This window comes from Phoca vitulina, unplaced genomic scaffold, assembly GCF_004348235.1.
Source record: "Phoca vitulina isolate PV1807 unplaced genomic scaffold, GSC_HSeal_1.0 scaffold26, whole genome shotgun sequence".
Classification (NCBI taxonomy): domain Eukaryota; kingdom Metazoa; phylum Chordata; class Mammalia; order Carnivora; family Phocidae; genus Phoca; species Phoca vitulina.
This window is the reverse complement of record NW_022589729.1, coordinates 25,330,123-25,358,116: the sequence shown is the minus strand read 5'-3', so window position 1 is coordinate 25,358,116 and position 27,994 is coordinate 25,330,123. Positions and strand designations below refer to the sequence as shown.

The window sequence follows — 27,994 nt, the reverse complement described above, 5'->3', positions numbered from 1 at the left end:
TTTTCCTTATCAGTAAAAGGCAGAATTTACAATGAGGACTTGATAGGGCTGAATGTTTATGTCTCCCCGCCCCCTCCCCAAATTCACGTGTTGAAGGCCATACCCAATGTGATGGTATTCAGAGGAGGAGTCTTTGAGGTGGATAATTAGATTTGGAAGAGGTCACGGGGGTATAGCCTTCATGATGGGATTGGTACCCTTTGAAGGGCATGAAGAGCCTGGAGTTCTCTCTTACCAGCCATGTGAGGATATAACTGGAAGTTGGCAGTCTGTCACATGGAAGAGAGCTCTCACCAGAACCTGACCATGCTGACGCCCTGATAGGACTTCCAGCTGCCAGAACTGGGAGAAATAAATTTCTGTTGCTCCTAGTCCATGGTACTTTGTTATAGCAACCCCAACTGACTAAAACAGAAGTAAAAACCATACATAATAAATATAATAAAAATAATAAAGTGATTTCAACATTCTTTTGGACAAAATGTCTTGCTAAATTTTTTATTTTTATTAAGACTAATCTCGAGCAGGGGTGCCTGGGTGGCTCAGTTGTTGGGTATCTGCCTTCGGCTCAGGTCATGGTCCCAGGGTCCTGGGATCAAGCCCCACATCAAGCCTGCTCAGCGGGAAGCCTGCTTCTTCCTCTCCCACTCCCCCTGCTTGTGTTCCCTCTCTCGCTGTCTCTCTCTCTGTCAAATAAATAAATAAAAAATCTTAAAAAAAAAAAAAAGACTAATCTCGAACAAAGAATGAATATACATGTGTCTACCTCTTAGCTTTGTCAAATCCTAACATGACCCTTATTTTTAGGTTCCTATTCTTTGATTTGCCTGATGTGAGTCCCAAATATGGGTATAGATGGCTCATGAACTAAGTAAGGGGTTTGTAACTAAAATATTGACCAACGACTCTACACATTCTTTTTTTTTTTTTTTGACTCTACACATTCTTAATGGTAAAAGTAATAGCCCATGTGCTACTCTGAAAGGAATTTTATAAATTACAAGTAGAATAGTGCTGCTGCATTTCGCTGGGCAAAATATAGTTCAGAATTGTGTTTCTAAATAATTTTATGTAATAAGAAATACCAGTCAAATCCCAAAAACAGTTTTTTTTTTCCTGGCAACTCAAAAATAGTATAGAATATATGACACGTAGGGACGTCTGGGTGGCTCAGTTGGTTAAGCATCTGCCTTCGCCTCAGGACATGATCCCAGGGTCCTGGGATCAAGTCCCGCATTCAGCTTCTTGCTCACTGGGGAGACTGCTTCTCCCTCTGCCTGCCGCACCCCCTGCTTGTCCTCTCTCTCTGTCTGACAAATAAATAAATAAAATCTTAAAAAACAAACAAAACACAAAAGAATATAGGACATGTACGTAAGTGGGAGAGCAGGATCTGAAAATTACTCTACGAAGATGTTGTATACTCTTGTGCATAACTGAAACTCAATTAATAGCTCTAGAAATCTAATTGCTGGGTGCCAATTTCATCCTTTGAATAACAATAGGAGTTAATCTCAGTTATTTCCATTGAAATTTGCAGCCCTGTCTCTAATCTGTTCTGTATAATGTAGTCTCGATAAGAAATGTGTCATAATGTTATCCCCAGCATACCATATTGTTTTAAATTGCTCTTTTAATGACTTTTTAAAACATTTCTTTTACCTGGTTATAATCTACCACTCAGTGAGGACAGTGGGCATCAGCTGACTGACTTGGGGAATGAGGAAGCCACATCACTCTTCAATCTGTCTTACTCACCAAATTAATGAGCTGTATTACCACCTGCCTCAGGGGAGAGTGTGTGATCAATTCTCGCAGTTCTCGCAATGCTGTCATGATGATGAATGGCTGAAAGGTAGGTTTTAGAGAAAGAAGCCTAGTTTAGTTAAAAAGGAAAAAAGAGCATAACCTATTTCAATAAGAGCACAATTAGTATTAGCACCCTTAACCATTTTGACCAATATAACCCTCAAAAATATGAGAAGAAAAACTTTACCAACTTAACTCTTCCTACTTGTTTACTGTCCTTCCTAATGAGTGATTCAGAGAGACAGCCTAGGTTTTAAGCTAGCTGTCAACTGTAGAATTTATAGGAACAGAGAAAGTAGTTACTAAGCAGAGTGGTCCTGTGGACTCTCTAGTGAATTCTCAGCAGAAACATATTAACATAAAACCCTTGGGAATTACAATTTTTGACTCCAGATTTTACTAAACTCACATTAAGGACCAATATTGAGTTAGAGATATAAGAAAGCATTTATTTTCTTCTTGTGGGAACCTCAGTGCTTCATACCCATCTTAATGTCACCTTAACATTTTTAAGAACTTAAATTACATTTTCATTGTTTACAAAATACAAACTTTATGAATTTAATGATTTTTATTGAGATAGATATAAGGACTCCACAGACAAAGAGCTCTAGCAATGTTTTTCTAAGTGTATCTCATTTTCATGGGAACATACTGCCAAAACTGATCAGATTTATATGAACTTTTTTTAGTATATGTGCTGCCGAAGCGAGCACTGGATTTATATGAACTTGCACATGTTGTGCAAATAGAAAATCAGAGAAAGCTATGAAATTAAAAAAAGCCATCAGAACGTACTATAAAATTTAACTAGACATAGGTAAAAGGCCAGCTAAGCTCAAATTTAATAACTACCCTTCACTGTAAATTGAGCATACCTCAAAAAACACTACACTTGTTAAATGAGTTGAGAAAATCACATACCACTGGAATTTGCAGAGCACTGTTTGTCTCACGGAGTTTTAAAACAAAAGTAAACTTAGAATCATTTTTATTTCTCTTCCAAAATTCTATCCAGCATTATCATCGATGGAGAATATTGAAGATTTTTATAATTATTAAAAAACCATGATCCATTTTGTTTCCTTAAAAACCTGAATCTCCTCTGTTTTTTGGAACCTTCTATGACAGACTAAAACATGGATGATTAATAGCGTAAGATTTAAAATATACTCTTGTTATTGTCTAAGATGCCGTATTTGTTTGCTAGGGCCCTCATAACAGAATACCACAGACTAGGTGGATTAAACAACAGAAATTTATTTTCTCACAGTTCTGGAGGCTGGAAATTCAAGATCAAGATGTCGGCAGGGTTGGTTTCCTGTGAGGTCTCTCTCTCCCTGACTTATAGATGATTGCCCTCTTGCTTCCTCTTTACATGGTCATTTCTCGTTCCTTGTGTCTCCTTTGTGTGTACAAATATCCTCTTCCTTTAAAGACACTAGGTAGACTGGATTAAGGCCCACCCTCACATCTTCATTTTAACTTAATCACCTCTCTAAAGGCCCTATTTCCAAATACAGTTCCATTCAGAAGTACTCGAGGTCAGAACTTCAACATGTGAATTTTGGGAGGGTCACAATTCAGCCCATCACAAATGCCAAGCCAGCTCAGTATGTCAGAATATAAGTAATAGTTTTGTAAATAGCCTTCTCAATGTCCACTCCCACCCCCACTACCTACGTATGTCACTCAATTGAAAAGAGTACCAGTTGATGGGCGCCTGGGTGGCTCAGTTGGTTAAGCGACTGCCTTCGGCTCAGGTCATGATCCTGGAGTCCCTGGATCGAGTCCCGCATCGGGCTCCCTGCTCGGCGGGGAGCCTGCTTCTCCCTCTGACCCTCCCCCCTCTCATGTGCTCTCTCTCTCTCTCATTCTCTCTGTCTCAAATAAATAAATAAAATCTTTAAAAAAAAAAAAAAAAGAGTACCAGTTGACCTTAGGAAGTTGTATAGGTAAAATGATTATAAACATTCTAAATGATTAGCAGTTAGAATTGCCTATGTAAATGAATATGTTTAATTTATCCTCAAATTTACAAAATAGATAATCCACCAGCTCATGGTTAGTGAAGGAGGAACCATTTTTCCACCTGATGGATGAATGGCGGAAAGAACAAAGAAACCTGGGAATGGTGAAATAACATATTTGGGACACATATGGGGAGCAAAAGAGACGTGTGGTGAAGACTGCTTATTATTTCCCCCCTTAGTTATTCGGGGCCTCAGTAGGTGACGGTCTTCCATTTAATGCAGTGAGTGTTTTCAACAAAGAAGACTTATGTAAAATGAGGTTGTTTTCTTTCCTCTAAGCCAGAGAAGGATGGCTATTTTTATTGGTGGAAATCCTTTGGCATAAGAGCAAATTTTGTAATGTCAGGTTCAGTGTTCAACTTGAATAACTATTGTAAATTTTGCTTATATCCTGTTCTTTTGTAATTATATTTACATATTTCTCCTCCTCTCCCTTCTTCTTCTCCTTCTTCTGCCATTTTCTTTTTCTTTTTTTAAGATTTTATTTATTTATTTGCCAGAGAGAGAGTGAGAGAGAGAGCATGAGCAGGGGGAGGGGCAAAGGGAGAAGCAGGCTCCCCACTGAGCAGAGAGCAGGATGTGGGGCTTGATCCTAGGATTTCCAGATCATGACCTAAGCTGAAGGCAGATGCTTAACTGACTGAGCCATCCCTCTTTTGCCATTTTCTTGATAATTCAATAATTCAAAGTCTAGTTAGGGAATAGTGGAAGAAATAGCAGAGAATGTTTTAAAAATTTAAGTTTTTTCCACAATGCTTTACTCTAAGCCCAAATCTGTCTCACTAAAAGAAATCATAATAAATTTGGGAATCATGCAGAACTTTAAAATAGTTGAGGGCCTGAATTTTTTCAGTGCCCCTTTGGCATGCATTGGCGATGGCATAGTAGTTCTGGCAAATGAGGTAAAATATAAAATAATTCTATAGATAAACACCTAGACATTTTCTAGTACTAGATTTTTACCACTTTATTCTGGCATTTGGAGTCTCCTTATTTAAAATACTAGTAGTATTATTTGTTTTAAAAAAAGAAAAAGAAAAAAATAACTAGTAGAACTTTTCCAAGAGTGTTTATCCTGTGGGATCAGATTGTTCTAAAGTTAAAATTCTCCTTCCTTGCTGCCTAGCACATCCGGTAGAATCTCTCTTAAAGGTGAAGTGACTAATCTTTCACCCTTGAAGGGTGATGATCATGTTAGTGAATGCTGAGTCTGCCTTCCAGTTCCTCAGCCACAAATGTCATCTTGCTACTCTGTCTAAAGCTATTGCTCTGACAGCTTCAAATTGTCAAGTATATGGCACATGAAGTTTTCTTGAATTATTGATAAATCTGCATAATTTGGGGAAGCTGAAAATGGTAACATGGTAGAATTAATAGTTGCTCTAATTCTTTCTTCACGGATATGGTATTTTTACATATGTTGCACAGAAGAAAAATCTTAAAACTAAATAGTTCATTTTGTAGAAAGTCTATTTGTGTAGGAAGATATAAAGGATACTTAGAAGGGAAATCTTGTATCATTCATCAATCAGTACATGCCCCTGGATACTTTGTACTTTATGGTGAGTTTTCAATAAATACTGGTTGAATAAATAGATGAGTTGAGATGGAAACAAAGCAAATGCAGGTATATTAAAATTCAGACCATCAAGAGCACTAATTCTCAGCTCTAATGCTGCAATTCACTAGTATGTTGCAATCAGATATACCATAAGCAGAGATTTCCAAACTTTCTCAGTTCATGTATCAGTAATTTTTTTTCTGAAGCCCTTGGCAAAACAAACAGACAAACAAACAAAACCTAGCAGTTTAGTTCACCAAGTAGTTAAATCTAAACAACTTAGAACTCATGCCCTAACAACTTAGTATTTATGTCCTAGCAACTTAGTAGCCATTTGAAAAAGAATACATAACAATTTGAAAGAACAAATGCTATTTTTATCTCATTCTTGAACATTCACAATTGCTTACTAATAAGATGTGCCTGTGTGCTGGGCAGTGCACAGCTTCTTGAACCTCAGTATCAGATTGGACAGCCTCTCATCATTTTTGGTTCTATAGTGATTTTCTCGTGCTACTTGCTTTTTAACCTCAGCAGTCTTCCAAAACTTAGTTGCACAAAGATATGCTGTCATGAAAAGGAATGTAGCTTTATTTGATGTCCAAACAGTGAACTGCCTAGAGTTAGTAGTTCATAAGATGTCTGACAAATGTCTCCAGTACTGCTGTGATTCCCTTGAATATTTAAAGTATCCCCAAATATTCCTATATGAGTTCACTGTGATAAGAATACAGTTTGAGCAAATAATGTGTTACCAACAATAGTTAGAATACTGAGGATATCAAGCATTTTCTTAAAAATTAGAGTGTATCCAAAGTTATCTTTATGACAATACCACTCACTCATGGACTTCTTTTCTGTAGTAGAGGGAAGCAGCTAGGATGTGGGGACTGTACACAGTCAACAACCTATTTAATCTATGCCCCTGCACCTGACAATGACTGTTAAGGCTGTGTCATCAATACATTTGGTAATTAAGACTTAAGGCAATGTTTTTAATTACAGGGAAAATTTATTTCAATACCTAGATATAATATCATTCTCTACCCCTAACCCCCAAGATCACATTCACACAGGCAAACGCTATCCCCAGAAGGAAAAAAATGCTGGTTTATACCAAGGGTTTGGAACTTTTCTGTGAATTAGAATCACCAGGGAACTTATTAAAAATGCAGATTTCTATAATCCCTAGGCCTATTCTCTGAAATTCTGTAGTCCTGGGGTAGGACAATGATATTTTTAAAAAGCTCTCCCCATGATTTTTTTAAGTTTTTTTAATTATGTTATGTTAATCACCACACATTACATCATTAGTTTTTGATGTAGTGTTCCATGATTCATTATCTGCGTATAACACCCAGTGCTCCATGCAGAACGTGCCCTCATTAATACCCATCACCGGGCTAACCCATCCTCCCACCCCCGTCCCCTCTAGAACCCTCAGTTTGTTTTTCAGAGTCCATAGTCTCTCACGGTTCGTCTCCCCCTCCGATTTCCCCTCCTTCATTCTTCCCCTCCTGCTATCTTCTTCTTCTTCTTTTTTTTTAAACATATAATGTATTATTTGTTTCAGAGGTACAGATCTGTGATTCAACAGTCTTACACAATTCACAGCGCTCACCATAGCACATACCCTCCCCAGTGTCTATAACCCAGCCGCCCCATCCCTCCCACCCCTCACCACTCCAGCAACCCTCAGTTTGTTTCCTGAGATTAAAAATTCCTCATATCAGTGAGGTCATATGATACATGTCTTTCTCTGATGGACTTATTTCACTCAGCATAATACCCTCCAGTTCCATCCACGTCATTGCAAATGGCAAGATTTCATTCCTTTTGATGGCTGCATAATATTCCATTGTATATATATACCACATCTTCTTTATCCATTCATCTGTCGATGGACATCTTGGGTCTTTCTACAGTTTGGCTATTGTGGACATTGCTGCTATAAACATTGGGGTGCATGTACCCCTTTGGATCCCTACATTTGTATCTTTGGGGTAAATACCCAGTAGTCTCCACATGATTTTAATGCAGACCACATTTCGAGAAACTCTGGTAGAGGGTACTATTCATGTAGCACAGTGAAACAGATAATGAGACTCTCAATTTTTTTTGTATGTGTCTTATTAATGTGCCATTTGAGTATGTGTGTGTGTATTGACATGGAAGGTGACATGCCTCCTGCCAATACCTAAAGATGATACTACTAATCTAATACCGGTCTCACAAATACTTAGCATGATAGTGGTAGAGTTTTTGGTGGTTCACGATCATATTGTTGTGAGTTCTTTATATATCATATTCTTTATATCCCTCAGAGTACTTAACTTTATATTCCTTAATCCTTTATATCCTCCAAGGGTACTTAATATGGAGCTTTAGCCATAGTAGGAACTCAATAACTATCAGTTACTTGTGGTTCTTAACATAGGCTCAACATTAAGATCACTTAGAGAGCTTCTTAAAATATGAATTATCAAAGACTTCTCAAACTAACTGAAGCGAAATTTGTGCAGCTGAGTTCTGGCAGAGCCAAGGTTGAGACCCCTGAGTTGTATCTTTCCTTGGACATCTATTATTACCAAATGCATGCATTTCACATCCATCTGATTGGGCTTATGAGTATGTGTGTGTGTGTGTGTAAGTGTGTGTGCACACACATGTTTTTATGGGACTCTTTTCCAAGATAATACAATCACAAAATATATAAAGGAATACTTTTTTCTTTTTCTTCACCTTTTCTGGGCACTTACTATTCTTTCTCAATTCCTTTATTGGAAATGTGGAGACTATAACCAGTCTCACTACTCTCTACTTGCTATCACCTGAAAGAGTTTTTTTTTAACGCTTAAGAGTTTGCTTGGCAACTCTTTCTTTCATTCTTGCATACTCTCTCCTGCAATTAAGCTACTCAGCCACTTGGTGGTGATAAGTGCTTTATTCATAACGGCCAGTTACCAGATGTGCTTTTTGAGATCCAGTCAAAATTATTTTCCCATTATTTTCAGATTTCTAAAATTATTAAAACAATGAAAATAGCAAATATTGAATTGTAAAGTAATTCTAAGTAGAACTTGCAAAGAAATATGAAAGATTTGATTCAGTGACTTCCTCATCCTTGCATGTAATTTACTTAAAATTTGTATTTTATACTCAGATTTCGATAAAACTATTCTGCTTTTTTTAAACAGAGATTTACTGCTTACATCATTGTATCCTAGTTCCTTGATTCTAAGATATACATTCCAACTCACAGAGGTTAAATATTAAAAAAAAAAGTAGAAACAATGAAAATGCTGTATTTGCAGAATCCACTGGAGTCTTAATGCATGGGAGACATTTAATAAATAAGTCTGGGGAAGGAAAGAAGAAAGGCAGGAAGGAAGCATGCAGGGAAGAAGATTGTGGAGGGAAGGGGGGAGAAGGAAGACAGGAAGAAAAGCAAGAAAACGGGTGGCAAAGAATAATTACGTATCCTTCATAAAGCATTGGCTTAATTCTGAGGCTTTCTTGGTAGAAAAATTTTCCAATTTTCCGTTTCACAGATGGAAACTTTGTTTATTATATCAATAGTAATCCATTTCTCAGCTAATAAAAATGAAGCCACTGAGCTGACATCTTTGTAATGCAGGCCTGTAAGCTCCTGCCTGCTTTTCTTCCATGTGGAAGGGAGGGAAAACAGATGTGGCTGCCTTTGGAATTTAGTGCGGGTGCTCTGCCTTGCTGGCCCCTTTATATCCTTTAGCTGTCATTTAAATGTCACTTCCTCAGAGAGGCATTCCTGGACTACCCAATCTAAAGGGCGTCCCCTCTTGTTATTCCCTCATAGAGCATCTTATCCTTTGTTCTCTTCAGAGTGTCTAATCATCCCCACAAGGTGCTCATTAAGGTGTAACTTCTTTCCAAAAGCATATATACTTTAGCAAAGATAAAAACACTTTTAAGAACCCAGGGAATAGAAGCCTACATACTAATCACAAGATTCAGATTGAAAAATAAACACAGAGATATGCACTAACGCTTAGTACTCTTAAAACTGTGAAACTGAAAATGTATGATTAATCCATGATGGTAAATGGGCATTACTGAGGGCAGTAAGAGTGAAATAAGGACAAACTTTGACTTGCTTCCATGTTTTCCTGGAGCTGGACTACTAATTAGCTACTATGTAAGCTTATTATGGTTTATGTCAACTAATAGGTAAACATATGTGATTCTAGCCCATCTTCTTGTGTCTGGGCAGGTTATATTTAAACCAGGCCAGAGATATGAGCTAAATTCCATTTTAAAATTTTATTAGAGAAGGGTATTTGAGAACCTATTTCTGCAAGGTTAGGAATTCCTTCTTACAGTTAATTCTAGGCTGTATCTTTTGTAAGTTTTTCATGTTTCACTTTAGGACACTTTACTACTGTGTCCTTACTAGAGAAGGAGAAGAGTAAGTCTATTAATACAGGAGTTTCATTCTCCCTTTGCCATCTTGAGATGTGATAACAGGAAAACCTGCATGTTGTTTTGTTATATTTCATTTCCTACCTCAGACCCACCATCTTTTCCTTTGCATCACATCACACTCTATCATCCCAGGTAGAACCCAGAGGTGGAATACTGATGAAATTCTATCCCAAAGCTGTACTGGTCCCAGAGCCTGTTCATGAGCTGCTGCCTCATCATAGGTGTGAAAATCTCTTAATATCGCAGCTGATTATCTCCGTATGTGTTAAGAAACAGATGGAGTATTGGTTTTGATTTTTGTATAGTTTATGTACACATAACTTTAAAGAATTGTGAAATAGGGAAATACATAGAATATCCATAAAAGGAATTAAAATATTAGATTCTGAAAGTGATGAAAGTAGATTCTAGCTTTTAGGGGCTAAACAATCAGGAGCAAAGATTCAGATGATACTGATTGTTCTGACTTAATATAATCTCTTTACATATTTAGATTTTAGAACAGTACAATAGCCTAAAATATCACTAGCTAGGTATTAGAAATAAAGGCTTGGTTATGTAGTGACTACAGAAATGTATTTTAAAAATTTATGTAGGAAATTGAAACTAAATCCCGACATAAGTCATTTTTATGTTTTTTTTTTCCCAGTCATCTCTAATTTACATTATGCTATTTCTACAAACTTCCTCTTGTAGAGAGTGAAACATACCTGCCTACTTAGGAGTTATAGGATTTAGACCTGATAAAGTATTAATTTCATTTAATTTAGAACATAAGGAATACTTTTATTATGCATTTGTCTTCAGAAAAAATGATGATTATTTTTATCTTTCAATTTGAGCAAGGAAAGAACAAAGAAAAACAACAGAATTTTAAATAGTTGCATACTTTGTTTGCCCAAACTATACATTGTGTGTGTGTGTGTGTATTTATATACTTTAAAATTATTTTTAAAAGTTATTTACATATATAAAACCTTTAAATAAATTTTAAATGTGTATACAACTTTAAAATAAGCTTTTGAAATAACTTTAAAAATAATTAACTTATATTCAAAAATAATCATATATTTATATATGAATAACTTAAAAACAATTTAAAAGTTCAGATTACATGAACCTGTTAGCTATGTAACAATAAATAACACTGATGAGAGGCACCTGGGTGGCTCAGCTGGTTAAGCATCTGACTCTTGATTTCAGCTCAGGTCATGATCTTGGGGTTGCGAGATGAGCCCCAAGACAGGGTTTCTGGGCTCAGTGTGGAGTTTGCTTGGGATTCTCTCTCCCTCTCCCTCTGCCTCTCACCACTGCCTGCTCTCTCCCTCTTTCTCTCAAATAAATAAATAGATAAATAAATAAATAAATAATAAATAATTAAATAACACTGATGAGCAAATGTAACAATATTGTCCAGTTAGGACTGTTTGCAGTTTCCATGGGTGACAGTCCACTGTTAGTCCTCTCCCACAGTTTCAAAGAACGGATTAGCCCATAAATCCATAGGTAAATATTGGCTTGCCTTCTTTAGTACTTGAATGGTTTATGAATTTAAAGGTTTTTGCCCTGACTTTGAAAACAGGCACTTCATTAATTTTTAAGCACATCTCTGATTTTTGCCCCCAAATTCTCAAGCTTTGAAAATGATCCTGTTTTATCCTGCAAAGTGTTGTTCTAGGTACTCCTTCCTCTACATAATGCTAACTTTTAGATGGAAAAGTTGATATGACAGAGTGATTAAAGAAATAAAATGTCCCCATAATTTGAATTTCACCCAACAGTGAATTCAGTAGCAGAATTATGGAGGATATTGAGGCTGTTTATGATTAACTAGGCTTATTGTCATAAAGACAGTAAGAGCTGGCTTTGAGTATATCTTTGAGTTTGATGTGGCAAGATCCCCAATCTGGTTTTACTCACATCCTGTATTTCCAAATAGATTGAACATTAACAGTGCAATTGAACTGCTTAAGACATAATTACTGAAGTATTTTAAAGTACACTTAGGACATTAAATAGAACAGTTGGAAAAAAAAAAAGATGAAGAGATGTATGTTTTGAGCAAGAAAGGCTGAAGTATGAGCAAAGAGGGTTAGAAAGGTGAACACAATAGTGACTGCAACTTTTCACCTCTTGTGTTGACATTGTTAGGATGTGCTTTTGGATCTATAGCCTGAGAGTGTTCTCTCAATTTAACCATGCGGGAATACTAAAAGTAAACAGAAATACTTATTATTTGCCATTTTTTTTTTCCTATTTAGTAAATAGAAAATTGCTGCAGTTGCCAACCTGAATGGATTTGGTGCATCCCAAGATTAAGCGAACAGCACAAAAGAGGACTTGATGAGTCAGAAGATGTAGAGGGAGGCAGAAATTAGGTAGACCTCTTCTAGACCTATCCATTCAGCTTTGTGAAATCCCAGAGTATTTGTAACATCCCTTTCTCAGGTAGATGCATGCACACAAAATATTCCAGAGAAACCTGTACTTTTAAAAATTATCTTTGGGGTTTGATTGCTGTATCACCACAACTCTCTATGAACATAAAGAATAAAGAGGAGCTCGTGAATGCTCTGTGAAAACGCTACCATTGTTGAGGAGAGTGTGTCCTGTGAAACGGACTCACTGTTTGGCTCCACGTCAAGGGTAGAGTGTACAAGTGTGAAAGGGAAGTGGTTTTTGAATATAGTTCCTTCATTGCTTTGACTTTTGGCCCATTGCATATTGGCCTTTTGGCTTTTATAGTAAGAGACAAAACGCATAAATTCAACTGGATTCTGTTAAACAAAGAAAATTGTAATATAAACATGAACTACCAGTGGTACTGTTTCTTCCCTATTTTGCAAGCAGTATAAACTACTACATTTCCCTCCATTTTAAGAGTATATATTTTAAAAATATGTATATAGTGTATTGAAAAATGTTTCCGTTTTGTAACTATGACAAAAATAGCCAGGAAAAAGCCACCATAAGTATGCCACAATTTTAAACTATGAACCATATTCTCAAAATACCATAACTAGATGCTAGGGACAGCAGAGTTGCCTTTCTGTGAATTTGAGCTCTAGGGATTTGGCGTGAGAATAAAATGAAGGCTGATTTTATTGTTTTCATGGGAAGCTCATCTATGTGATCCACTAAAAATTAAATGCGAGGGGCTGTCAGGGTGAAAAAGTAGCTTTCTAATATTTTTCATGAGTGTTTTCAAAGAAAGATAAAGATTTATTTTCAGACACTGTACAGTGACCACAGCCAGGACTAGAGAAAAGTGATCTCCCTTGGGTTGTCTGCAGTCTGCACTTTGACTTCCTCCTCTTGGCCCAGTTCAGTCCAGACATTTCAACAGCTTGACTAAGCCTCATCACCATTTAGCTGCCAAGTTCAGTGACTGCCAATATCACTAGTAGCTTTTTAAGTACACCTGTTGCCAGCACTATGTTTGTGAGTCAAGAAGACTAGACATTTCTGGTCTACCCCAGTGGCTAGGATCTTTTTCAAAGGAAAATTATTTTTAATATTACTTCACCATCCTTCATTGGGAAAACACTTTTTTTTTTTTTTTTTTCCTAGCAAGCTTCTCTCCTTACAGAGAAGTTGCATTTACAATGAACATGGTATATAACATCTGGTCTGGTTTAGCCTATGGATAAAAATGGTTTTGGTAATCAATTCTACATTTAATTTTTATTTTAAATTGTGTGGGGCCAGTGAAGCTGTATGAATAATAAAATAGGAAGCCTTGGTGTAAGCTGACAGGCTTTAAGTGACATAATCAAATATCATTTACAGCAAAGTTAACCTGATAGTTAATGGTATGTATTGTGTGGTAATTAGGTATAAACACAGCTCATAGAAAAGACTGTAATTAATGCGTTTCATGGAGCCAGACAGCATTTTTGGAGCAAGGTTGGCGGGAGATGAATAGAAAAGCAGTTAAAGCTAGGCTCTGCTGTAATGATCCCCAGGGCCAGAGGAGCCTCTTTGGCCAGATCTCAGTTTTTCCATTAGCATTTGCTCCAGGCCAAGGGCCAGTGGCTGGGGCAACCCTCCCTTATGTCCACACAGGGCAATAAAAAGTCACAATGAGAAAGTGCAGTGGATTCATTTCTGACAGTCTTAACAACTTTTAAAACACTTTACTACTATATAGCTGTAGCTCTGTAGTCCTTTAAGGTGAAAGAAGAGGACACATACAGGTGATTTCAGTACTTTGGGCACCATAGAGCCACTAACAGGATATTTCTTAGACAAAGTCTTTGTGGCTACTAGGCTTTGGGAGCTCATTTTGATTTATTTGCCTATCAGTGTTCATAAGGTATGTAAGTTTTCCTCACGCCAATGAAGTATCTGGTCTATAGATGAATCTGAAATTTATTTAAACTGGGATGTTTTATTATCTATCAGTCTATCTACATTTTTTTAAAAGGTGGTGCAAAAGATAGTAAAATATAAACAAAACCCCCCAAAACCTTTAATCGTACTTCCTGTACCATTTCACGTTGAAATGTCTTCACCCTGGGAATATCTGGTTCTTTTTCCTGCAAGGTGTGCTTGTGTATGACTCAGGTGACACTTTTCTTATTTGACAGACTGATTTTAATTTGTTGTGATGTGACAGAATGATCTAGTTCAAATACCAACTTCATTGGCTTCATCTTTGCCTCCTTTCTTACCCCACATCCAACCCACTGGCAAATCTTAGAAATATATCTGCAATCTGACCATTCTTATTACCTCCACTATATGCACAATGTTCTAAGTTATCAATATCTTTCACCTGACTTTTAGAATAATCTCCTCTTCTAGTTGTTCTTAACTTGCAGTCTATTCTCCACAGTGCTGCTATTATATCCTAAACCGAGTCTGATTTGGTCACTCCTCCAAGGACTCTCCATTTCATCCAGAATAAATTCTAAAACTTAACAAGGTTCTACATTTGTCCCCTTCCTGTACCCCATCCCCTCTTCTGATCACATCTGCTAGTGCACTCCTTTTGCTTGCTGGATTTTAGCCGCACTTATCTCTTGGCTATTCCTCACACATGCCAAGCCCACTTCCACTCAGGGTCTTTGCATTGCTGTTCCTTCTGTGTCGAATGCTTTACTCCTAGACAGACACATGGCTCATTTTCTCACTTCCTTCAGGTCTTTGCTCAAATGTCAGAGAGGCCTTCCCAGATAAATGTATTTCAAACAGCATGCTCCCTTCCCTGTCTCCTTACCCTGCTTTATTTTTGTATGAATCACCATCTGACATAGTATGTATTTACTGGCTTATGATGATGATTATTGCCTTTCTACTACAATGTAAGCTCCATGATAGCAAGGACTTTGTATCTTGGTAACTGTTGTACCTTCATTCCTTAGAACGGTCACTAGTACATTTATTACTTCTTGAGCCAACAGAATCAACATCTCCTCTTGAGATCTTGACTTTTTTTCTTGCTAAAAATAAACTTTCTAAATCTTAATTCCATAGTTTTAACTTCTGAAGTCTTTGAGCTATAATCTACTCATTCTTGGCTTGAATCCCTTTGGTAGGTAAGTCAAACGAGTGAAAGACCTAGGGGCAGTAACAACTACTTAATGAGTACTTAAAAGCTAGGTTCTTGTATTTAAGCACCTTGCTTATCTCATTTAATTCTAACCTTAGTCCTAGAGATGAGTATTATTACCATTCTTGTTTTACAGACAAAGAGACTAATACTCGGGAGAGGTGAAATAACTTGCTGCCGGGTCACAGAGTTAATAATCACTGAACTAAGATTAGAATGAAGGCGTGGTTGACTCCATACTGCCTCCTAGCTGTCATCTCCAGTAATACGTGTCCAGTTACTCAAGTAGTAGTCTTTTGCAGTTCCTGTCCTAGGGGTCTGGGGTATCCACCCCCCACTTCCCAATGATTCCCAATACCAAAATAAGTCGTTCACTTTTCAGAAATGTCCTAAAAGCCATTGTTATCTACGCTAGGACTCTTACTTTAATGTAAGGTGTGCTTCGCGCAGAGGTAGTTCAAACCACCTAGTAAGAGAGGATGGGATCAAAACGCTGTGATCCAGAAGAAAGGGGACGTCACCAGTTGAGCTTACAGCTTGAAAGTGGGGGCATTCAAATGCAAGTGAGGAAAAGACAAGTTCTCAAAAAGCAGCCCACCCCAGCCCAGAGGAAAGTTGGCGCAAAGGAGGGGAATGGGGCTCAGGGGGCAGATCGACGCACTCCACGCCGCGCTGGGTCTGACAACAGGGAGCCACATGCCGGAGGGGCCCCCCAGAACGGCTTCGGCTGCATCGGGGAGGTGACGGGGCTCCCTGCACTCGCAGAGTGCCGTGCGGGGCCCGCGGGCAGCCCCGACGCGCAGCCGGCAGGACCGGCGGCGCGGGGCTCCGGGAGCGGGGAGGGGCCGACGCCCGCCCCGCCCCTCTCCTCGGGGATGCCGGGATGTTTACACTCCTGACAGCGGCGGCCGCGGGAGGAGGAGCGGGAGTTGCGGGAGGATGGGCCGCCACTAGGCTCGCACTCGGGACGCGTCTCGCCTTGCGCAGGGTGGGGGCCCGCGCCTGCAGCGTCCGCGGGGGCGGCGCGGCGGGAGGTGGCGATCGGCTCCCGGCCTCGCAGCCACAGCCCCCGGCCCAGCGGGCCTTTCCGCGGGGCCGCCTGGCCGAGCCGCCCGCCCGCCCCGGGTCCCTCGCGGACAGGAGAACGGAAAACTCCCAACTTCCTGGTGAGTGGCTGCGGGGGTCTCGGGCTCCCGGGCCCTGTGGCCCGGGCCGGGTGGGGCTGCCTGCGGGAGCCGGGCGGAGAGGCGGAGGCCGGGAGGGCGCGGGGCGGCCTCCGGGATCCCCGCGCCGGGGGAGGTGGGGCGGGGTGCGCCGCGCTCGAGCTGGGTGGGGGTTTCGGTCCGGTTCGTTGGCAGTGGCGGGAGCGGGCGGCAGGAACTTGGTGCCTGGCACGGGCTTTGGCGGCCCGAGGCTGCCGTGGGTGCCGCGGTAACTAAGAAACTCCGCGGCCACCGCGGCGGCGGCAACAGGTCTTTGGTTTCAGGACCCGAGGAACTTAGGCGAAGTCCCGCCTCCCACCCCCCGGCTGCTGCTCATTGGCGGCGTCGGTTATTTATCCCTCACGGATTGGTTAGGCCCAGCTGTCAGGATTCGGCCGCAGCCAGACTTCAGAGGAGTGAAGTTCACTGGAGAGAGTGGGTGGTGGGAGCCGTGAAGCTAAGGGAGAAGCTGAAATGGCTTGAGAAGGACAGGGAGGATGGCCGACCTGTTGGAGAATGGGCTTTCGTGGGACCCTGTCAGGATTAGCAAATGTGAGAGAGATTGCAAGGCAATAGAGATGGTGATGGTGGCAATGGAAAATAAATACACTGAGAATTGAGGCCAAAGTCAGAGAGACGAAGGGGACCCCAAAAAAGAAAAATGAGAAGACCACATTGCCCTAGGATAGTGTCAGGAAGCAACACAACCTAGAGGATGCTGCAGTGAGATCTAAAGAACTCTTGTTGCCTCTTTCCTGTGTACTGCAGGCCTCGGGAGATGATGTGTCAAACACATAAATCGTGTTCTCTCATAGCTGTAGTCCTTATTAGGGGTAAATACTAAAAATATACTTATTTTACAGTAGGTTATCTCCCATCCTTGAGCAGTTCTGGTGACGGAACTGAAAGTCTGAAAGCATTACAAAAACGAAATGATTTTCCTCCTCTGACTACTGATCATAAGGATGCTGTTGAAAGAATTGAATGCGCATAGTTTGTAGAGCCTTGTGTACCTATCATAACTAGCACCATTGTTCCTAATTCTTCCTCCAAAGAGTTTGTAGTTTCAAGAAGTATGCACACTCCCTGTAGACAACAGCAGTGTGTCTTGTCAGGTTGCTTTACAGGATAAAGTACAGAATGCGTGTGTGATAAGTCTGTATAGGAGCTTGAGCTGTTGCGGGTGTGGTCGAAGAATGGCATAGTATTAGGGGCAACCGGACAAAACACTGAAAACGGTGGATAATTCAACAAGAGATTCAACTAACCCTGTAATACTTTGTGGCAACTCTTACTGAATGGACACCGAGTATTTTTGGCTTTAATACTTGGCGAAGGCCAGTGCACTTACAACAGTTAACAGAAAACTTAAGCAATTATATCATTTCCAGAGGAAGGAATCCTCTGCTACCCTTGGGAGATCCAGTCCACAGCTTGCTTCACTCCTAAAACCGCAGCATCTTTCTGTTTGGTCCTGGACTGGAGCTTGCTGGGGTGGGGATGAGATGTTGGAGCTTTGAAAAATTGCCGCGTGGAGGAGTCAAACGGGCAGAAACTATATGGGGACGTTGAGAGGAGGGCCCGCAAAATAAAAAGGAGGAGAAGGAACCCCTAGTGGACGCTGGCTGCTTTTTCTGGGGTGGAGATTCCCCGGACCCTCGGCGAAGTGCGGGCCTGAGAGTTTGCTCTCAGCCGGGAGGCCCCGCCCTCTGCAGCACTGACGGCCTCCGCAGCCAATGAGCGGCGAGGGCACTGCGGTTCCCTGCTCGGGAGGGCGGGTACTTCCTACTTCGGCCCTAGGCTTGGAGGAGGGAGAGAAAGTTTCTCCTCGAAGGATGGCTGGTGGAGGACTCCAGTGTGAGGGATGAGAAATACGTAAAAATAAAGGGGAGGAGGTTCCAGTTTCTTCTGACTCCTCATGCACGTCTCGTTTCATAATTGAGCTACATCTTGAACTCACCACTGCATTTGAAGCTTTATAGTTGATAAGAAACGAAGGTGGTCAGCGAACTAAATGTCCAGGTGGATGGAGTTTTACTCTGAAATTTTCTGTAAACGAAAACCAAGGAATATCAGAAACTAAATTGTTAAGCTTTTCCACAATACATGGGAATCTTGCCACCGTTAAAAATCTTTATCAATTTAAAAAGTGAAGAGCGTAACTTGAGTGCAGATTTATTCTATACTTGAAACTAGTATTTAGGTTTATTTATGAAGATCATACCTGTAGCACCCTCCATTCCTTTTCCCACTTAGACGTTTTCCTGGCTGGACAATTTCCAGAGCTCTTTTCCAGCCCAATAAAACAGCACTTACTCCAAGAAGGAGGAAAGCACGTCTGGTATGATGGCAACATACTGGTGGAGGAGGGGAGATTTAAGGCCAGTATAATAACATACCCAAATAATAAAAATCAAAATTGTCGTTTTAAATGACCGAAAGCGCAGTTTTCAGTTTGTGTAAGTAAGTATTTAACCTCATACTTCCCTCCCCTTCACCTTCCTTCCAATAGACAGTTTTGGGCTCTGATTTATCGCCATAATTTAGGTATTCTTTTCTTCTCATCTGTTGTGCCTTTACCGAAATGTAGATTTCTTTTTTTCACTTAAATATGTGGTCTGAGATATCATTAGAGACTTTTACTGAGTTTCTGGAACCAAACTGTCTCATGTTTTAAAATGCATCTCTGAAGTGTTACTAACGTAGCCAGCGTATCTGGACAGGAGAGGATAGTGATAACGTAAATGCAACTTTGGAAAAGAAGTTGCTTAATTAGATAATAAGTTGCAAAATTCCTTTCAGGTTTTGTTTCCTTTGATTTTTTTTTTTTAAATAGGCTTTGGTATTTAAAACATTTGCAGTGTAGCTGCAGTTGCACAAAGTTGCACTCTGTCCACATTCCTGGTTTCCTTCAATTAAAATATTTGTCCCTTCAGATAGTTAGTACAGTATACATAAAACATGGTAGGATACTTAGTATAATACTTGAGGGTATCTTGGAAATGACATATATGATTATTGTTTGCTCTGAATTGTTTTATCAACAGTTACTTTATTGACAGTTCCATAAATACATAGCTAGATGTTTTAAGAAGTGTTTCTTCATCCTTTTGATTATTTTAGTTTAATTCCTCCTCCCCTCATTTTTATAGGGAATATAGGTGAGTAACATTTGGTTATATAATTGTAATGAAATGTATTTATTTGCAGGATATAATGGCAGTTGAGAATTTTTAAATATATGTAAAACTAATGTAGAACGATTCACTCTTAGAGTTATAAAACTTCTAAATTGCTTATTCCTCTTTTGGTGACTAATAGCTTGATTATCTCTGTATGATACATTATATATCTATATAAAATATTTTTTTCATTCTGATGAAAACACTGGAAGAATGTATTTCATGGTTTTTAGTGAGCGGTGGGAATGAGAGGGACAGATGATCATGAAGCATTTCTTAATTTTCTTGTGCAAGAAAACTTTTTTTAACCTTTGTCAAAATAACTGCTCTGCTATACTGTTTATATAATGTGCTTACAATGAGTTGTTTTGTAGTAGCTATCCAGGGTTAATCAAAACAGTGTATAAATGAACGGAACTTACTTAATTGGTCTATAAAATTTTAGAAATAAATGTTTTCTGTTACTTAATGAAAGTAGACCGTTCTGTAAATCTTGCCACTGGTCTTCTGTTGATAATCAGTGTAAGTAAGTAGTTGAGGGTAACTTTTTCATTCCAGGCTGCTTTTGTATAGAACAGGGGTTAGTAAACTTTCTCTGTAAAGGGCCAGATAGTAAATATTTCTGGCTTTGTGAGCCATATAGTCTCTATCATTGTAGTCATGGCCAGTACCTGAACAGGTGGTCATGGCTGTGTTCCAATAAAGCTTTATTTATACAAATAGGTTGGAGGCCCACCCCAGCTTTAGAAGATAATACCAAAGATCTAAATATGATTCTGGGCCATTGATGCTTGACTTGATGTGGATTTTCCACAGCAGTATTTTATAGCCTTTTTTGTTTCTTGAACTCACAACCCTGAGATCAAGAGCTGAACTAAGATCAAGACCTGAGCTGCGATCAAGAGTCGGAGGCTTAACCAACCAAGCAACCCCGGTGTCCCTGGCCTTTTTTGGTTTTAGACATTTGTGACAATCTCTTGATCTTTCCCAGTCCCCTAAGAATAATGCCACTTATTCATATCCCAATTTTGTGTTTCATCTCAGAGACTTCATAAGTATATGAACCTCTTTTAGATTTATCTACCTTTTCAGGGTTTTCTACCATTCTTTGCTCCTTGGGGGTCCCACACCCATCCTGTGACATTGAATGAATGTGTAACCTGTCTAGCTTCTTCCTTACTAAACCAAGATGAAATCTGATGTCATATATTTAATCTTTGCTTGATTGACAGATAACACTAATATAAATATATTTTGGTATGTTTCTTTAACTCATAGTTTTCATTTTAAACCTATTGGAATGACCGCCTTTGTTTCTTTTAGAAGTTTCTGTCATGAGCAAGAGGGTGGGCAGATTTTTTTTTTTTTAAAGAAAAAAGTCTTTTATAGAAGACTTTTTCCCCTAATTAAAAAAAAAAAATACTGGAAAGGGCTTGTGTTTGTGGGAGGGCCTGCAGTCAGGGTGTGTGTAGCCTGGGGATGTGTGGGTTACCTCCTCCCTTTGTTTGAAGAATTGGCTGTAGGCTTACCTGGGTGCAGCTACTGAGAAGCCTGAGAATGGAATGGAAAATGCAGCAGTTTTGACATCACTCAGTAGAGTTTCCTAGCCCTGGCCAGGAGTGGGTTCTGGGTGTGCCAGAATATTTGACTCTCAGCGTGGTCAGGTAGCACCCGGGGCATTCACAGCTACCAGGCTAGTTGCCACCAGCTACAGCGAGCCTCTTTATCAGACCCTGTGCACAAATATCATTTTCTGTGTTTATCATGAAAAAGACTAAGCCCAGGTTTGTCTCCTTGGTTGAGTTACTTGATTTGTTGGGACTATAGTTTTCTCAGCTCAGGTAAGATTGCTTTGAGGAATAAATGAAAACATCTTTGTAAAAATACCACAGTAGGCTCTAAGTGTTAGTTTCATTTCACCTATTTCTGTTTTTAGGACGTTCAGCGGTAGGAAACGCATATGCTGTTCTCAGTTTTTCTGATGACAGGCCCTGTTGCCCATTCTGCTGGGGCCCAGCTTTGTCTGATCAGGCTCCTACCTAGCTCTATGCCATTTCTCCCTTCTCTGCTTGAATTCTTCTTCCTCTTTGCCCTGTGATTTCCATATTCATAATTTAGTGGTTCCCATTGTTTGAGTTCATGTTTTTATGTTTTTTGGAGTATGGGGAGAAGGCATTAATCCTTGGTTCCTCAGATAGGAAAAACACAAGAGGCTTGCGGGGGTTATATTTTGGACAGTAAAAAATGGGAGTTGTAAAGAGATCCTTAAATACTAAGTAAAAATGGCAAAACTAAAAATATTATTTCTAATAGTCTTACAGTTTTGCTTTTTTTTTAATCATTAGAATATTTTCCTCATATTCTCATATTTACCTGGCAGATTAATGTAATTTTTGTTGTGGTTGTAACCATAACAAAGCCACATATTCTCTATTACATTATGATTGGGAAAATTGAATAGATTTGTTTAGAAAAGTTATTGTACTTCTAAAAGGTAAGGAATTGCAAATCTTCCATTGCTTTTTATATATAACTGTGGACCACATAGTAAAATACTGTGATATGTTTGCATACTGTCTTAAAGACTCCCAGAACTGGGGCGCCTGGGTGGCTCAGTTGTTAAGCGTCTGCCTTCGGCTCAGGTCATGATCCCAGGGTCCTGGGATCGAGTCCCACATCGGGCTCCCTGCTCTGCGGGAAGCCTGCTTCTCCCTCTCCCACTCCCCCTGCTTGTGTTCCTGCTCTCGCTATGTCTCTCTCTGTCAAAAAATAAAATCTTTAAAAAAAACAAAACAAAACAAAAGACTCCCAGAACTGGACAGTAGGTAATTTTTTTAAGGCAAATGGCATGACCTTATCCAAACAGTTTATTTCCAGGCATGGTTTGTTACTTAACAAATACAAGTAAATTGAAAGATAGACAGGAAGAATGCTTATTGATGGATTGAATTTATGGGAAAAAACTGATGTTTTATTCTCAGTTTCTTATTAACTTCTTTTGTTTTCTTTATAGTCTTTGGTGTTAGAACACATTAAGGATAGTATAGTGGCAGGGAATGTATTCAGTAAAAACTGGCATTTTTTAACATCTTCAACATATATCTAAAGTAAAGTTTTAATATAGTTTCTACATTTGATAAATATTTTCATTGTTGAATGGCATGTTTTCAACTTCGCTTTATCATTTTATGACCTTGAGTGTTTCAAATACTAGCTGTTGATAAAGAGTTGTATTTTATTAAGCAGTTCTATCCTGTAATCATTCTTTGTTTTTATAAAGGAATTTATTACACTGTATTTAACAGTATTTGAGGGTTGTGGGGCACGGGGTGGGGGTGGAGTTCCATCTTCTGCAAAGTTTCCCAATACCAGGCCACCAAGGGAGTTGCTGCCTCATCCATGATCATAAAGCTGCCAGTGTGAGAGTACACAGTCGCTGTCCTGATGAAGACATGGCCACAATAAGGAAGATGCTGCTATTTTGGTGTCCCCAGAACCATACTCTGACTGTCGTGGTCCAGGAAATGGATGCTCTGGGCACTGGCTCTTAACCCCTCTATTAGTTTCCTAGGGCTGCCCCAACAAATTACCACAAACTGAGTGGCTTAATACAACATAATTTTCTTCTTTCGTAGTTCCAAAGGCCAGAAATTAGAAATCAAGATGTCCACACGGCCATGCTGTCTTTGAAGGCTCTGGGGAGAATGTATTCCATGCTTTCTCTGCTTCTGGTGTTGGCGGCATTCCTTGATGTTCCTTGGCTTTAGACATATATCACTTCAATCTCTGCTTCTGTCACATGGCAGTCTTCCTATGTGTCTCTGTATGCGTCTCTCCTCTTCTTTTAAGGACAGCAGTCACTCTTACACTTAAAGTTTAATAAGCTAAATCTATACTTTTTCTTTCAGATTCTTTAGCATACAGATTATAGATTTCTGATCTTTCTGTTCTGAACAGAATTTTAGGATTGTGCAGAAATTATATTTAAGAGATAAAGGCACCCAGGTTATCCTGTACATATGTAATCTGCTGTTAGTATTTTTTTTTTTTTTTAAAGATTTGACTTATTTGGGGCACCTGGGTGGCTCAGTTGTTAAGTGTCTGCCTTCGGCTCAGGTCATAATCCCAGGGTTCTGGGATCGAGCCCCACATCGGGCTCCCTGCTCAGTGGGAGGCCTGCTTCTCCCTCTTCCTCTCCCCCTGCTTGTGTTCCCTCTCTCACTCTCTCTCTCTGTCAAGTAAATAAATAAAATCTTTAAAAAAGAAGATTTTATTTATTTCAGAGAGAGAGAGCTCATGTGCACATAAATGGGGGGAGGGGGCAGAGGGAGAAGGAGAGAATCTCAGGCAGACTCCCCGCTGAGTGTGGAGCCTGATGCAGCAGATGCAGGCCTGATGTGGGGTTCGATGCGGGGCTCTGTCTTATAACCCTGAGATCATGACTTGAGCCGAAATCAAGAGTCAGCCTTTCAACCAGTTGAACCACCCAGGCACCCCTGTACTTAGTGTTCTATTGCTACCACAAAACAGCTGTTCCAAACTCAAGTTTTCCATTCACTGTTATCGTCTTGTAGTTTCCCTTAGGAGACCTAAGTGTATGATTCACTAAATCAGTTATTTTCAGAACTGGAAGGAAACTTATAAATTATCTAAACTGACCTTTTCATTTATTGTGAGAGTAATAAAAATAAACTTATAATAAGAATAAACTAAAATCCAAGGATGTAAACTTGCTAATACACACTCTGCTAGATTCCATAACAGTCAATATTGCCTTGTGTTACCTTTGTAATGTTTTTGATGGTAGGCACAGTGATTTTTTTCTTCTTTTTTTTCACTTCTCCTGAATTAGCAGAATCTTGCTGTGTTCATGGTACATGCTCAATAAAGACTTGCTGATGGAGTGATGACAGTGTACCTCTGATTGCCTGTATCAGGGCCTTGATTTAAGTCAGCAAATATTTGAGTACCTGATTGTGCAGGGGTGAAGTATTTCTTTTGCCTCTAAAATGATGAACAGTAGGGTGGATTGCTATATCCTCACTATTTAATAGGATCCAAGTGGGACAAGAAATTACCATTATGGAGGGCAGTCCCAGGAAGGAGCACTTAATTAGAGGCAGTTCATAAGACAGTAAAGGCTAGAAAGTTCATGATTGGTCGTATGGTCAATATTTCATAAATACATATTTCATTATGTTAGACACCTTGACTCATAAAAGCCAGCCTTCATGTTGTTTGTCATTTTGGTATATTGAAAATAACTTGTGTGCCCCCATTGCTTCATGTATATATGCCTGAAATGTTCGGCAATGCCACTGACCAGTTTCTCCCTCTAATACCTTCTCTTGCTGTGATTCAAAGATCATGACTGGCTCTGTTTCCTTTACTTCTGTAGCCATGCCCCTCTCTTAGAAGTTGGTTCTCAGTTTGTTTATTATATACATTCCCTGTTTCAGTGAAAATTCTGCTTTACAAAGCAGAATGATTAGAGATTAATCACATGAATCCTAAAGGATTTATTTCATGATTCCTTGAAATAGTTACATCTATTTGTACATTGAAGATGATTTACAAAATTTGTATAGCTGTTCAAGAATATATGGGTGGCTTTTTTGCTACCACCAAGATAGGTTGTATTTTCAAAGCATTTGTCCTATTACTATGTTTCTCAAACTGTGGTCCTCAGAATGTCTGTGTCAGAGATTCTGATCTGATAAGTATGAGCATTGGCATTTAAAAACAAGTACCCTAGGGTGCCTGGCTGGATAGTTGGTAGAGCATGTAACTCTTGCTTTCAGGGTTGTAAGTTTGAGCCCCATGTTGGGTGTAGAGATTGCTTAAAAATTAAATCTTTAAAAAAATAAAACACAAGTATCCCAGATGATTTTTATAATAAACACAGATTTGGAAAGCCACTGGTCTGTGATGGGAACCTACGTTTAAAATAAGTACTGCAGGTGATCCTAATGCAGGTGTTCCTCAGGCCATACTAAGAAATGACACGTGGTCTTTTAAAAAAATACTTTTTAATTAAAAAAATATTTAGGAGGGCATGTGTTGGGATGAGCAGTGGGTGTTATACGCAACTAATAAATCGTTGAACACTCCAACAAAAACATGATGTACTATATGCTGGCTAACTGAACATAATAAAAAAAATTTATTTATAATGAGAGCCCATTCCTATTGCTAACATTTTTGGCCTGGGGTGTGCAGCCCTTTGGAGCAGTTTATATCTAATAATTAGATTCTTCCAGCATGTGTAACCTGTGTCTCAGCTCAAACAGGGCATAGGTGTTGCTGAAATGATGGTTATAAATCAATTAAAATCATTTAGATAAAGTATAAATATCTTATAAACAACAATTGAAGTAATAACAGAAGAGAAAATTCCACTTCGAACAAGTAAAAGAAAATACTACATCTAAGTGTTAGTTTTCGTCCTATCCCAACAAGTGGTCCCTTGTTAATGTACTGCTTACAGTGTATGCTGTTGTCACCATTTTTGGCATTTCTACGGTATTTCTCTCAGCTAGGTGTGAAAGCTTACCACTTCCCTTACCTCTGAGATGGTTTGCTTTTTGCTTAAGGCTAAAAGCCCTTTGCCTGCACCTAGAGATTTTGCTTCTAGTCACCATTACCTTACTTCCACCTGTAGTTCTCAGTCTTGTTTCTGGGCTTGGCTGTACCAAGCTTTGATGTCTTGCATATCTAGCCATGCTGGAAAGTATTCAAGAACATCATGATGAGTAACCTGTTCCTTTTTCCATGACTATCTTATTTCCATTGATAACAAGTGTCTCTGGTACTTGAGTTGCTTCTAACTTCCCTCCTTGTCATTAGATACAGATCTTTGCATGCAAGTTGTGTTCTTTATTCAAGAAAGCCTCCTTGGTCAATCACATTCATTCGTTCATTTAAGATATGCTTGGTCATTTAAAAACTACTTTCTACCAGTGTTTTTTAATGCCTTTTTCTTAATTTGGAGTTCATCAAATCAGTTCAGGCCCTTGTTGTTTATGACCATTTCTATCCCTATCTTTTTTCAAATAATAAGAAGAGGCAGCTCGATAAAGAAGGTATTGAAGTCCTGGATTAAGTCCAGGTTCATTTTTATATCTTTTCAGATGCCAAGCACAGAGTCCAGCTCTTAGTGTAAGCTAAATTAATATTTACACAACTCAGTTTAAGAGTTGAGTGTCTGGCCTAGGAGAGAGCATTGGTAATGTGATGAATGGTTCAGATAATAAAATGGAGCCGGGACTGTTAACGATGCCCTGATGATGTTGACTTAGGGTATATGTTGGGTGTGTGGTCCCGGATAAGGCAGTGCTACTACGATTCCTAGGCCTTTTTTGTTCATGTGTTGGGTTGTCATCTTTTGAATGTCAGTATTTCCACAGTAAGACATGAATGCCCATTTTTATTTTTTTTTGTGAACTTTGTTGGGTATTTGCATATGCTGTTCAGAAGATGATCCAGTGGATTGGACGGGGTTTGATGTTAAACTTAGTTTCACAATGAGATGAAGTTTCTCTGAAATTGGAAGACATACATGCCTGAAACCTGAGGGACAGACCATTTGATCTCTGGGGATCTCCAGCATTTGTAAGATGAATGATTCTGTGATTCTGTTCACTTTATGGTTCTTCTTTTTCCATTTGTTCTTTATTCTCCCCATTTTCCTACTGGGTCCCGCCAATTCATGGGTTGAAGAAAGAGAAATTTGGGGATTGTTGCTAGGTAGCTGGAAGTGAGTAATAAAGAAAACAAACAAAGATCTAGCTTTATGCTTTTAAAAATATTTCAGTTTTTATTAATCACAGAATATAGGAGCACAAGAATGACCAAATGCTGCATCATATTGCCTGGCTCAATTATTTTTAATGGCTATGCATTGGAACCTCTGCTTTCAGCCTGACCCTGACCTATCTTTCTAGATTTACTTCTTTATACTTTTCTATATTTTAGTCATGTCTGACCACTTACTTTTTTTTTTTTTTGGTTAAATTTTGTACCCTTTCGGGGCGCCTGGGTGGCTCAGTTGTTAAGCGTCTGCCTTCGGCTCAGGTCATGGTCCCAGGGTCCTGGGATCGAGCCCCGCATCGGGCTCCCTGCTCGGCGGGAAGCCTGATTCTCCCTCTCCCACTCCCCCTGCTTGTGTTCCCTCTCTCGCTGTGTCTCTCTCT

At 39.3% G+C, this 27,994-nt stretch overlaps 1 protein-coding gene across 2 annotated transcripts in view; it reads left to right on the top strand.

Moving 5' to 3' along the window:
• Positions 1-16,292: 16,292 nt before the first annotated feature.
• Positions 16,293-27,994, top strand: part of NEK7 (NIMA related kinase 7) — a 167,191-nt gene continuing 155,489 nt past the window's right edge. For both annotated transcript variants that reach the window (XM_032422105.1, XM_032422106.1), the window contains exon 1: positions 16,293-16,584. The gene's annotated coding sequence lies outside the window, so the exon portion shown is untranslated. The remainder of the gene's footprint in view (positions 16,585-27,994) is intronic.